This window comes from Heterodontus francisci, unplaced genomic scaffold, assembly GCF_036365525.1.
Source record: "Heterodontus francisci isolate sHetFra1 unplaced genomic scaffold, sHetFra1.hap1 HAP1_SCAFFOLD_330, whole genome shotgun sequence".
Taxonomy (NCBI): Eukaryota; Metazoa; Chordata; class Chondrichthyes; order Heterodontiformes; family Heterodontidae; genus Heterodontus; species Heterodontus francisci.
Window position 1 is genome coordinate 1,108,624 of NW_027141448.1, and position 14,178 is coordinate 1,122,801.

General features: G+C 46.0%; 1 non-coding gene across 1 annotated transcript; it reads left to right on the forward strand.

Annotated features, from left to right (window-relative positions):
• The first annotated feature begins 13,531 nt into the window (after positions 1-13,531).
• Positions 13,532-13,605, forward strand: trnat-agu (transfer RNA threonine (anticodon AGU)). The gene has a single exon. It is a non-coding gene; the product is annotated as a tRNA-Thr (tRNA).
• The last annotated feature ends 573 nt before the right edge of the window (positions 13,606-14,178 follow it).

A 14,178-nucleotide genomic window follows, 5' to 3' on the forward strand; every position in this document is an offset into this window, starting at 1 on the left:
CACACTCTGCTTCAGTGAGATTACTGCTGAAGCAGTTTCCATGTCGAATGCGATTGTGAACAAATTTCTTTCGAGGAAATTGTGGGTGATTGAGTATTTGCACTGAATTTCTGTGCAAGAAGCGACAGTTTCAAACAGCCATTCCCAAATCACTTCCTTCACAAAGACAAAAACTGTGCTGTCTTAACGTGTGGAAGGTGCCTTGGGAAGGGGACGAGGTGTTGGGGTAATGGAGGAGTGGACCAGGCTGTCGTGGAGGGAACAAACCCTTCAGAATGCTGACAGGGGAGGGGAGGATGCGTTTGGTGGTGGCATCACGCTGGAGGTGGCGGAAATGGTGGAGGATGATCCTTTGGATGTGGAGGCAGGTGGGGTGGAAAGTGAGGACAAGGGGAACCCTGTCGCAGTTCTGGGAGGGAGGGGAAGGCGGAGGGCAGAGGTTGAGGGTCCTGTCAACTACACTGGGGGGGGCAGTTGAAATCTGGTGATGTTGTTGAATTTAATTTCAAACACTCATTGAACTCTCTGCCGATGAAGACTGAAAAAGGGAAGAACAACCACACAACAAGGGTCTCAAATCCAAGACCCTGAGATTAAAAGTCTCATGCTCTACCAACTGAGCGAACAAGACCTGATACAGTACTTCAACTCTGTCTGTTATTGGACGGATGCAGCTGTTGGCTCCACCCCAAGGGCGGGAATTTGTTCCACCAACCATGAAGCAGCTTCCCATCAATTCCCCAGATTATCAGGAAATCCACTTCCAGAAGCCCCAAAGTGTGATATATTCCTCTCACTCATCAATAATAAAACTGAAATCTTTTTACCTTCCAAATGCTGCCATCTATTTTGTCAGTATTTATTTCTCTCTCCTTTTTATTTAGTTCATGCATTCCTGAGGAATTTGTTTTCCAATTATTTCTGAGGGAAGAAATGAACAGATCTGGCAGCTCAAAACTGGGCATCCATGAGGCACTGTGGGCCATCAGCAGCAGCAGAATTGTATTTAAACACAATATGTTACCTCATGGCCTGACATATCCCTCACTCTACCATTACCATCAAGCCAAGGGAGCAAGAGTGGTTCAATGAAGTGTGCAGGAGGGCATGTCAGGAGCAGCACCAAGCAGACCTAAAAATGAGGTGTCAACCTGGTGAAGCTACAACACAGAATTACTTGCATGTCAAACACTGGAAGCAGCATGCAATAGACAGAGCTAAGCGATCTCACAACCAACAGATCAGATCAAAGCAGTGCAGTCCTGCCACATCCAGACCTGAATGGTGGTGGATAATTAAACAATTAACAGGAGGTCAAGGCTCCACAAATATTCCCATCCTTAATGATAGGGGAGACCAGCATATCAGTGCAAAATACAAGGTTGAATCATTTGCGACCACCTTCAGCCAGAAGTGCCAAGTTGATGATCCATCTCGGCCTCCTCCTGAGGTCCCCAGCATCACAGATGCCAATCTTCAGCTAATCCAATTCACTCCACATGATATTTGCAGCGGTTCAAGAAGGCAGCTCACCACCACCTTCTCAAGGGCAATTAGGGATGGGCAATAAATGCTGGCCTGGCCAGCGTCGCGCATATCCCATGAATGAATAAAAAGAAAATCAAGAAATGGCTGAAGGCTCTGGATACTGACAACATCCCGGCTGTAGTGCTGAAGACTTATGCTCCAGAACTAGCCGTGCCACCAGCCAAGCTGTTCCAGTACAGCTACAACACTGGCATCTACCCGGCAATGTGGAATATTGCCCAGGTATGTTCTGTACACAAAAAGCAGGACAAATCCAACCCGGTCAATTACTGCCCCATCAGCCTCCTCTTGATCATCAGTAAAGTGATGGAAGGTGTCGTTGACAGTGCTATCAAGCAGCACTTACACAGCAATAACCTGCTCTTCATTGCTCATTTTGGGTTCCGCCAGGGCCACTCAGTTCCTGACCTGATTATGGCCTTGGCCCAAATATGGGCAGAAGAGTTGAATTCAGGAGGTGAGGTGAGGTGACAGTGACTGCTCTTGCCAAGAGCATCAAGGAGCCTTTGCAAAATTGAAGTCAATTTTAATCAGGGGAAAACTCTCCACTAGTTGGAGTCATACATCGCGCAAAGGAACATGGTGATGCTTGTTGGTGGCCAAAAATCTCGGTCCCAGAACATCACTCAGGACTTCCTCAGGGTAGTGTCCTAGGCCCCAACCATCTTCAGCTGCTTCATCAATGACCTTCCCTCTGTAATAAGGTCAGAAGTGGGGACGTTCGCTGATGATTGCAAAATGTTCTGTCGCATTAACATCTCCTCAGATACTGAAGCAGTGCAAGTCCACATGTAGAAAGACCTGGACAACATTGGGCTTGGGCTAACAAGTGGCAAGTAACATTCACGCAACAAAAATGCCAGGCAATGACCATTTCCAACAAGAGAGAATCTAACCATCTCCCCTTGATATTCAATGACATTACCATTGCTGAATCCTTCACTATCAACATTCTGGGGGTTACCATTGAGCAGAAACTGAATTGGATCAGCCATATAAATAGCATAGCTACAAGAGCAGGTCAGAGGCTGGAAATTCTGCTGTGACTGGCTCACCTCCTGTCCACCATTTACAAGGCACAAGTCAGGAGTGTGATGCAATACTCCCCACTTGCCTGGATGAGTGGAGCTCCAACAACACCAAAGAAACTCAACACCGTCCAGGACAAAGCAGCTCGTTTGATCAGCACCTCATCCACGACTTGAAATATTCATTCCCTGCACCACCAGTGAACAGTGGCAGCAGTGTGTACCATCTACAAGATGCATTGCAGCAACTCACCAAGCCTCCTTCAACAACACCTTCCAAACGCCCGACCTTGAGAACCTGGAAGGACATTGAATGAATGGGAACACCACCATCTGCAAGCTCCCCTCCAAGCTACACACCATCTTGACTTGGAACTATATCACCGTTCCTTCACTGTCACTTGATCAAAATCCTGGAACTCCCTTCCCAACAGCACTGTTGTTTATACAACACATGGACTGCAGTGGCTCAAATAAGCTGCTCACCACCACCTTCTCAAGGGCAATTAAGGATCGACAATAAAGGCTGCGTTTGCTGACAACACAACCACTAGGTGGCACAACTCACTTTCTCCCCCTCCTTCGCACCGGCCGCTTCCACCCTCCACAGTCGCTCACTCCAGAGCTCACTGCTCCCCCCACTTCCCTGGACGATTGTCCCCCGATCGCGTCACCCAATTCTCTGGTCGCTTGCTCACTCCCCACCCCCCCCCTCCCCTCCAGCTGCTAGCTCTATGCTGCGCTGCTTCCCTTCTCTCGGCCACTTGCTCCCACGTTTGTCCAGTCTCCACGCGCCGCCCGAAGAAGTAAGGTGGGCTGCAAAGTGTGACATAGGAGCGAGTAGTGAGTGGCCTAGAGGAGGGAAGTGGCACGGCCTCGAGCTAGCAGCTGGAGCGGGGATTGGGGGGTTGAGAGCGAGCAGCCAGCGAGCTCGGTGACGCGAGCGGGGAACGATCGGCCAGGGGAGCATCGAGGTGTGGAGCGAGCGGCTGAGGGGAGGAAGCGTCGAGGCCTGGAGCGAGTTGCCGAGTGGGGAGAGCTCCAGCCTCAAAGTCTCCTATTCAGCCGCTTCCTCCAGCTGAGTGAGGGGCTGGATACCCGATGATGCTTTCGCGCACATAACGAAGATGGACCAGGCGCGGATATGCGATGACGTTGGCGCTACGCAATGACATCATCCTGCGCATGTGCCACTTAATCCTGGCAAGATGTAGCTGTGCCTATGCACAGCTTGGCACAGTCCGATGATGTCAGCGGGCCGCTCCATTGACAGGAATCACATTGTGTCAGCAGTGCCCACAACCCAGGAAAGAATAAAAAAGAGATTTACCACAATGGTAACAGGGTGAGGGATTTCAGTTATGTGGAGAGATTGAAGAAGCTGGGGTTGTTCTCCTTGCAGCAGAGAAAATTCAGAAGAGATTTGACACATTTGTTCAAAATCATGGAGGTTTTCAATAGTTTAAATAAGGAGAAACTGTTTCCAGTGGTAAAAGGGTCAGTAAGCAGAGGACACAGATATCAGGTGATTGGCAGAAGAACCAGAGATGACATGAAGAACCATTTTTTACACAGCAATGTGTTGTGATAAAGAAAGAAAAGACTTGCATTTAAATAGCACCTTTCAAGACCAGTGGACATATCAAAGCACTTTGTAGACAATGAAATACTTTTGAAGTGTAATCAATGTTGTAATGTCAGAAATGCAGCAGCTAATACCCACAAACAGCAATGTGATAATGACCAACTGATCTGATTGAGAGGCAAATATTGATCACAACACCAGGGAGAATTGCTCTTCACTTGTTTGAAATTGCAGCATGGGATCTTTTACATTCACCCAAACATGCAGACCAGGTCTTGGTTTAACATCACACCTGAAAGGCAGCACCTTCAACACCCTCAGTGCTGCACTGGAGTTTCAGCTGTGAAATCTGAACCCAGAAGCTTGTGATTTCGAGGTGAGTGTGACCAACTGAGCCACAGCTTTTACCTGAGTCTCAATCCTTCTACCAACAGTTTCTCTCTATTGGGTATGTCACGACCCCTCATGATTGTGAACACCTCTATCAAATCTCCTCTCTAAGGAGAAGAACCCCAGCTTCTCCAATCTAACCACATAACTGAAATCCTAACCACACGTTGCAGAAAGCAATTTTTCCTCAAGTTCCTTCTGGTTTTGTGAGTCTCTTTAAATCTGTAACCTTCGTTATGGACCGTTCAGCAGTTAGAAACAGTTCCTCAGTATTTACTCCACCTCAAACCTTCAAGGAAGCTCTGCAAAGTAACTGAAAATCAAGTTGTCAGAAGTGGGATTTAAACACATGCCTCCAGTGAAAGCTGCCACCTGAACAGAGAAGCTGAAACCGCTCAGTCACCTCAACTGTTCAGACCTTTTTGACCTCGTCATCACTTCTGTACTTTGAAAGGTTCACTCAGTTCAGGAACTTGTTCAATGTTGCTGGAATGCTCAGTGTATGGGGATGTTTGTCCTGGGCTGTGGAATCTTGCATCCCTGTAATGGACATTAACCCACTGATTGAATCTGTATTCACTGCTTTCCGCTGGTGCTGGGTAATTGCAGAATGTGGGGCTGGAATGTTGCTGCTTGTCCCGGCCTCACTCACTCTGGGAAAGAGTGAATAATTGATGCGTCTGTTTCTGTATCTGAAATGTGACTTCGATCTGCTGTTATTAACCGAGGCAGCGCTGCAGAAGGATACGTTAATAATCTCTCACTAATCAACTGCAAACAGTCAGAATGTGTAACTTTGAGCAGCGCATTCTGCACCGTCAGGGCTGGAAAGTTGAGGGAGGGAGAGACACTGTCAGTATCTGAGTGTATACAGCACTGTACAGAGAAAGAGCCAATATACCGGGGCTGAGACACAGTGCATCTTTTCACATTTAATCACAATAATATTCGGAGTCATCAACTGAAAAGGATGAAAAACCAAATAACAAGAGCAACAGTAAGAAAACTAAGTAATTCTAGATTAGCTGATAAGCTTTCACTGTGTTACCTGGTAGTCTACTGTTTTATAATTAATGCTCTCTCCACTGTGGCCAGGGAATGATTTCTTCTCAAGGGCTGAATATTAACAAAACTTCTTGGAATTTAAAATCTTTCAAAATTAATTCCATGGAGCTAATGGGGAAAAGTCAAATAACTGCATCAATTATAGGAGAGCTGGTTGGTGATGACGTGGATGTGTCTGCAGTGTGCAGGACCAGACTGTTTCTATAGATTCACAATGAATGTTCCACCCTTTATTTATAACAGTAAAACTGATTGTGGACAATGGCTATTCTGGTTGCAGCAACCTGAAGATTTAACTCATTGACACCCTGCTTTAGGGGAATCGAGAAAGCACAACACCCAGCTCTGTCAGTTAGTGTGCTTATTTATTAACCCACAATTTGTTGGTTCAAGCACTTAAAAGGATGAGGCTTTATTAACTTAAACTCTTCTACATCTGCTATATTACTCTTGCTGTTGATTCTTCAAAGATAAGGTTAATCAAGACTTTCTTTGTGAAATCCATGCTGACTGTGTTTTATTATATTTTCATTTTCATATGTATTTTCTACTTTTGGGAATTACAGGATATTATCATTTTTTATTGATTTTATTTTTATTTATTGCATTTATTGCCCATCCCTAATTCCCTGGAGAAGGTAGTGGTGAGCTGCCTTCTTGAACCACTACAGTCGATGTTGTGCTGTTAGGAAGGGAGTTCCAGGATTTTGACCCAGCCACAGTGAAGGAACGGTGATATAGTTCCTATTCCAGGATGCTGTGTGGCTCAGCGGGGAACTTGCAGGTGGTGGTGTTCCCATGCATCTGCTGCCCTTGTCCTTCAAGGTGGTAGAAGTCACGGGTTTGGAAGGTGCTGTCTAAGGAGGCTTGCTGCGTTGCTGCAGTGCATCTTGTGGATGGTACACGCTGTGTGTTGGTGATAGAGAGAGTGAATATAGTGAATGAGGCGCCAATCAAGTGGGCTGCTTTGTCCTGGATGACGTTGAGCTTCATAAGTGTTGTTGGAGCTGCACCCATCCAGGCAATGGAGAGTATTGCATCACACTCCTGACTTGTGCCTTGTAGATAGGGGACAGGCTTTGGGGAGTCAGGAGGTGAGTTACTTGCCGCAGGATTCCTCGTGTCTGACCTGCTCTTGTAGCCATGATATTTATATGGCTACTGCAGTTCAGTTTCTGGTCAATGGTAACCCCCAGGATGTTGATAGTGGGAGATTCAGCAAACGTAATGCTGTTGAATGTCAAGGGGAGATGGTTAGATTCTCTCTTGTTTCAGAAGGTCATTGCCTGGGACTTGCGTGACTCGAATGTGAAATATCCTTATTGTAGGGTATTGTATTGTACTGTACAGTGACTACACTTGGAAAGTCCTTCATTGGCTGTAAAAGGCTTTACAAAGTCCTATGGTCGTGAACTGCATGTGTTGCTTTTTCCATTGTTATCAGTGTCATTTTGATCAAAAGATAGGTTTCGTGAGCACAAGGTTTAAATCAATGTTGATTCAAATAATGTAAAAGCATCTATATTCTTGCACTATACTTAATAATCACCATCTTCCTATCCTTACAGAGTACAATGTTTTTGACCCTGAAATTGATTCCACAATCTCAGTCCCTCGGGCAATTTCAGCCCAGTTCTGATGAAAGATCACAGATCTGAAACGTTAACTCTGTTTCTCTCTCCACAGATGCTATCAGACCTGCTGAGTATTTCCAGCATTTTCAAGAGTCTCGATTTAATGAATAGGAAACTTGTTTCAGATCAGATTGGGAGACAGTGTGAAACCACTCCATCGTACTCGTGTCTGAGATTCTGAGGACAGGTGACTGTTAGTGGAAGACATCATTAATTAAATGTACCTAGCAACAGCTCAGACCAATTATTATTTTACAAGGTGGTTTGATGGCCATCCAGGGGTTAAAAGTAGGGATTTTTGTAAGGTTTCAGTGTGCAGGAGCACGACAAGACCTCAGGGGTAAAGGCTCAGATCATCGACCAAGTTCTCCACCTGATGAGGGATCTAGACTGGACTAAGAGGACCGTGACACTCTGAGACCAAGCTCGACCAGTCCACACACCTGCAAGAGCTGTAAAGTTATATTCCCCAAGTTTGTTCAAGATAATTTTACTTCCAATTATTAAGTACTATTTTACTCTCAATAAAAGTTCTGGACTTATTAATCAAGTATCCTGTTGCTTTAATTGGTTAAAGTCATGCCCAAAGAGATTGTCCTCAATAGACTTTCCAGAACTGAAAGATAAGTCTGCAAGGATTGCTAATTTTACAGCCCAGTTTAAAAAGAGAGATAAACCCAGGAACTACAGACCAGATCGTCTAATGTCAGTGGTGGGGAAACTTTTAGAGACAATTATCCAGGAGAAAATTAACTGGCACTTGGTCGAACATGGGCTAATAAATGACAACCAGAACAGATTGGTTAACAGAAGATTGTGTATGAATTAATTAATGAATTAATTTCTTTGATGAAGTTTCACAGAGAATTGACCAGGGTGGTGAGGTTGATGGTGTATGTCTGCACTTCAAAATTGTGTTTGAAAAAGTACCATAAAATAGACTTGTGAAAAAAATTTGAGCAGATGGGATTAAAGAGGCATTGGCAGCGTGGATACAAAATTGGCTGAGAGACGGAAAGCATAAAGTAGGGTGATTCAGAATGGAGGGACTAACACAGTAATGTCACTGTTGTTGCAGTGTGTGCAGTGTCTGACCCTGAGCTGTCCAAGGGAGGGGGCGGTTTGTGATTTTCCATTGGGGTGTATTATCATCAGGGGATCTCTCTGAGCTGTCACAGGGATGGGGCAGTGTGTGATATCCTTGTGCATGTCATGCAGGCCCACTGGCGTGTGTTTCCATCCTGATGCCAAAGGACAGAGCCCCATCTATGGGCAAAAAGTCTCACTTCCCTGTGGGTGTCTTGAGAGAGAAGAAGGCTTAGGGAGTAAACCTGGACAGTAAATCCGGAGTGGAGTCCCGTAGGCGGTTACCTGTTACTTATCAGGTAGTTTTCCAGCAACTCCTACAGCAGAGCTGGTACCAAACAGTACTGTTTTTTCCTTTCCTTTGGACAATACTAGCAATGCTGATAGGGGGTCCTGATGCTCAGTGTCTCCATACTATTTGCCCAGGCCTGTGCCCTGGAGAGGACACTCCAGCTTCGTGGTTACACATTAGCAAAACATGGGAAGAAACAGTTACCGATTATAAGCTCTCACTCAATTGGTGTAGAGTATGAGCACCAGGGGTTACTTTTGACAGTGGGAGAGATCATCGCGTCTCATTGGATAACTACCACCTACTCCAAGCTGTGCAGCCCCCAGTCAGTTAGGTGCTGTCCTGCCACGACCTACTTGCTTCAATGGGTGCTTGCAGCTTAGAGAGATATCTCTCAACTGGCGGATTGATAATCTATGCACCAGGCAAGACAAACTCAACAAAGAAGACACCAGTGCTTCGCATCACAAGCTGGAATGTAAGGACCATGTGTCCTGACCTTAATGACAACCTTCTGCAGGTTGATGACACACACAAGACAGCTGTGATTGACAAGGAACTCACAAGGCTCAATGTGGACATTGCTGTGCTGCAAGAAACTAGACTCATTCAAAGTGGATCCCTCAAAGAGAAACACTACACCTTCTTCAGGCAGGGGAAAGCCCAAGAGGCAACTCGTGGGTTTCACAGTAAAAAGCACGCTGCTTGCAATGAGTGAACCCCCCACAGTAGGCTCAGAGAGACTTCTTATCCTTCACTTGTCAACAAGCGCGGGCCCAGTTAATCTCATGTGCATCTATGTCCCGACACTCACCTCCACCACAGATGTCAAGGATCAATTCTATGAGACACTTGACGCTGCCATCAGTAGAATTCCCAGCACCGAGGGACTGTATCTTCTCGGGGATTTCAACGCAAGCTTGGGTACTGACTACAGCTTGGCCAATGAGCATAGGGCACCAGGGGATTAGCAAGATGAACAAAAATGGACAGAGGTTTCTGGAGCTATGCTGTCAACATGGACTCTGTGTGACGAACAGCTACTTCCAGGTCAAGCTGTGCCACAAGGTGTCCTGGAGACGTCCGAGATCACGCCACTGGCACCAGCTAGACCTTATCATCACTAGACGTACCAGCCTCAGCAGTATCCTCATCACACGCAGCTATCACAGCGCTGACTGTGACACTGACCACTCCCTGGTGTGTAACAAGGTCAGGCTTCAGCCAAGAAAGCTTCATCCATCCAAGAAGAAAGGTCGTTCTCGGATCAACACTAGCCGAACCACTGACCCAGAAAGGACCCAGGAGTTCCTCAACATCCTCGATCAGGCTCTTTCAGAAAACACCCAAGGCCTCAGTGCGGTGTCAAAGTGGAATCATCTGCACGCCACCATCTATAACTCTGCACTCGCTGTGTATGGGAAAAGAGATGGGAGGAATGCGGACTGGTTTGAGGTTTATTGGACTGAAATGGAGTCAGTTACTGTAACTAAGAAGAGAGCCCTCATGAACTACAAACAAGTCCCCAGCAAACAAACTCTAGATGCTCTCAGAGCTGCCAGAAACAAGTCTCTGCAGACTGCTCGGCACTGCACCAATCAATACTGGTTAAAACTCTGCAACAGCATACAATCTGCCGCTGAATCTGGGGGATGCTAGAGGGACATATGAAGGAATTCAACACACCAAGGTTCCTTAGACAGCACCTTCCATACCCGCAACCTCTACTAACAAGAAGGACAAGGGCAGCAAATTCATGGGAACACCACCACCTGCAAGTTCCTCTCCAAGCCACACACTATCGTGACTTGGAACGATATCACCTTTCCTTCACTGTTGCTGGGTCAAAATCCTGGAACTCCCTTCCTAACAGCACTGTGGGTGTACCTACCTCACACAGACTGCAGCGGTTCAAGAAGGCAGCTCACCACCACATTCTCAAGGGAAATGAGGGATGGGCAATAAATGCTGGCTTAGCCAGTGATGACCACATCACATGAATGAATAAAAAAAAAATTATGAAAGCAACGGGCCCAGCAGTAACTAAATCAGCACCTTTGAAGACAAAGACAGGGACGATCATCACTGAACCTAACAAGCAGATGGAAAGGTGAGTGGAGCATTACCTTGAACTCTGCATAACGGAGAACATTGTCATTGAAGTAGCTCTCAGCACCATTCCAGACTTCCCTGTCATGGAGGAGTTGGACAGTGACCCCACCATAGGAGAGCTCAACAAGGCCATTGACCGTCTTGCCAGTGGTAAAGCCCTGGGAAATGATGGTATTCCACCTGGAATCATCAAAAGTGGAAAGGCAGCTCTGCTGCAGCATCTCCATGAACTTCTGTGTCTCTGTTGGAAGGGGAGATCTGCGCCTCTAAACTTGTGTGATGCAAACATTGTCACCTTGAACAACAATAAGGGGGAATCGCAGTGACTGCAGCAATTAGCGAGGCATCTGCTTGCTAAGTATTGTGGGGAAGGGCTTTGCTCACATTGCTCTGACCAGATTGCAGACCCTGACATCACACATCTATCCTGAGTCTCAGTGCAGCTTCAGAGCTGGTAGATCGACAGTCGACATGATTTTCTCACTTCGGCAGTTACAGGAGAAGTACTGTGAACAGTACAGACCACTCTACATTGTCTTTACAGACATCACCAAGGCCTTCGATCTTGTTAGCAGAGACAGACTCTTCAAACTGCTGTGGAAACTAGGCTGCCCTCCTGAACTCTTGGGCGTCATCTCTTCTTTCCACGAGAACATGCACAGTTCCGTCAGTTGAAATGGAGCAACATCAGACACTTTCACGATCAGCAGTGGGATAAAACAGGGCTGTGTCCTGGTGACAACTCTCTTCAGAACGTAGGAGGAGGCAGTTTAACCTGTCGAGCCTGATCTGTCATTCAATTACATCCTTGCTGATCATCTACCTCAACACCACTTTCCCGCGCTCTCCCCATATCCCTTGATGTCATGAGTATCAAGATTTCTATCAATTTCTGTCCTGAACATGCTCAATGATTGAACTTTCACAAACCCCTGAGGTTGAGAATTCCAAAGATTCACCACCCTCTGAGTGAAGAAATTCCACCCTATCTCAGTTTTAAGTGGCCTTTTTAATGAAACTTTAAGGAATACAAGCCCAGTTTCCACAGAAGACAATCCCACCATCCCAGGGATTAGTCTGGTGACCCTCCGTTGCACTCCCTCTGTAGCAAGTATATCCTTCCTTAGATAAGGAAACCAAAACTGTACACAATACTCCAGCACGATCTCACCAAGGCTCTATACAATTGCAGCAAGACATCTTTATTCCTGCACTCATGACCCCTCGTGTTAAGGCCAACATACCATTTGCCTTCCTAATTGATTGCTGCACCTGCATGCGAGCTTTTAGTGTCTCATGAACAAGGACACCCAGGTCCCTTTGGACATCAACACTTCCCAACCTCTCACCATTTAAGAAATATTCTGTCTTTCTGTTTATTCTACCAAAGTGAATAACTTCACACTTATTCACATTATATTCCGTCTGTCATTTCATTCACTTATCCTGTCCAAGTCCCCTGGAAGCCTCCTTGTAACCTCCTCACAGCTCACATCCTTTACAATTGGCATATTCTTCTCCATGCTGCTATTTTAAACTTTCAGTGACTCAGATGGGGGTGTCCACCTGCATACCAGAGCTGATGACAAGCTGTTCATCTTGGCAAGACCGCGGGCCAAGACCAAAATGAGTCAGTTCTTGGTCTGTGAGTTGCTGTTTGCTGATGACGCTGTGCTGACATCCCATAATGAAGTTCATTAACAGCAGCTTGTATATCGGTTCTCCCTGGCCTGCAAGGAGTTTGGACTGACGATCAGCATCAGGAAGATCAAAGTTATGGGCCAGGACGTAGAGACTCCACCTTCCATCAACATCGACAGGCTCACTTTGGAGGTTGTCAACAGCTTCACATACCTTGGATCAACAATCACCAGCAATCTGTCCCTTGATACTGAAATCAGCACCAGGATTGTCAATGCTGCAGCTGTCATGTCAAAGTTGAGAAGACGAGTGTGAACCGACAGCAAACTGATCGAAAATACAAAACCCCACGTGTAACAGGCTTGTGTTCTCAGCACCCTCCTTCATAGTAGAGAAGCATCAACAACTTATGCAAGCAAAGAAAAACAGCTGAACAGCTTCCACCTCCACTGTCTCAGATGGATATTGGGCATTTCCTGGCAGGACAGAGTGCCGAATGCAGAAGTACACCAGCGTGCAGGGATCTGCAGCATGTTTGCCCTCTTGAGTCAGCAGTGACTCTGTGGACTGGGTCATGTGTGCTGAATGGATGACGGTCGCTTTGCCAAAGACACGCTCTTTGGTGAGCTTGCTATCAGCACGAGACCAACAGGTCACCTACGTCTGTGATACAAGGACATCTGCAAAGCGAGATCTCAAGCTGACTGGGATTGGAGTCGATGCATGGGAAGTCCTTCCTGCTGACTGGAATTCCTGGAGAAAGGCATTCAGGAAGACCATGGGAAAAGCAGAGGACAAAAGAAATGACCAGATGGTGGGAAAGAGAGCTCAGAGGAAGGAAAAATTATCAGTCGACCTCGGGCCAATGATATTCATCTGTACCAGCTGCGGAAGGGATTGTCACTCACGAGTCATCCTCTACAGCCACAACAAACGATGTTTCACACAGAAGTGACGTACACCCCGGGTGTAGCCCATCGTCTTCCGAGACAGACGGTTGCCTATTACAATTACAACTACAGCTACAACTACAAGAGCGAGTCAGAGGCTGGGAACACTGCCGTGAAGAACTCAGCTCTTGACTCGCCAAAGCCTGCCCACTATCTACAAGGCCTTCCTCTGATTTCAATTGCACATGCATTTGTGATCTGGCTCTGTTGCTTAGTTGGTTAAAGCACCTGTCTAGTAAACAGAAGATCCTGGGTTCAACTCCCAGCAGAGCCTTATTTCACAGTCACAACATGCTTGAAAAGTTTCATTATCAACATTGACATCTGTGTCTTGTGAACTTCAATTCAAAATACTTGATGAATTTCAATCACATACAAAAACAGCCTTTGTGAAGGATATGAGTTTGGAATGGCTGTTCCTCCTTGTCCAGAATTTCAGTGCTGATACATCAAAGGTAGCTTCTTTGACATAAATTTGTTCACAGTTACATTCAACCTGGAAAACAGCTTGATATTAATCTCACTGAAGGAGAGTGTTTGTGTCATTATGTGTTGCTTTTAACCGAGACTGGGACATGACGCAAGTGGGAGGGTTTATCTGAGGTTTGGAATATTTGTCAGTCAGGAACAAGAAAAATCAAAGGAACCAAATAAGAAAACCGATGTCTCATGTGGTTACCGAGAAACGGTGAGAAGATATTAAACTTTGTTGTATTTAATACAACTGTGTGAACTTTGATCTTTGCGGCCTTTTATAAACAATATTTGAAGGGTCTCAGTAAAAATGTTCAGTGTTGATGAGAGTGGGGTCTGGGTGAGCAGCTGCTTAATGTGACGGGGTCAGGAC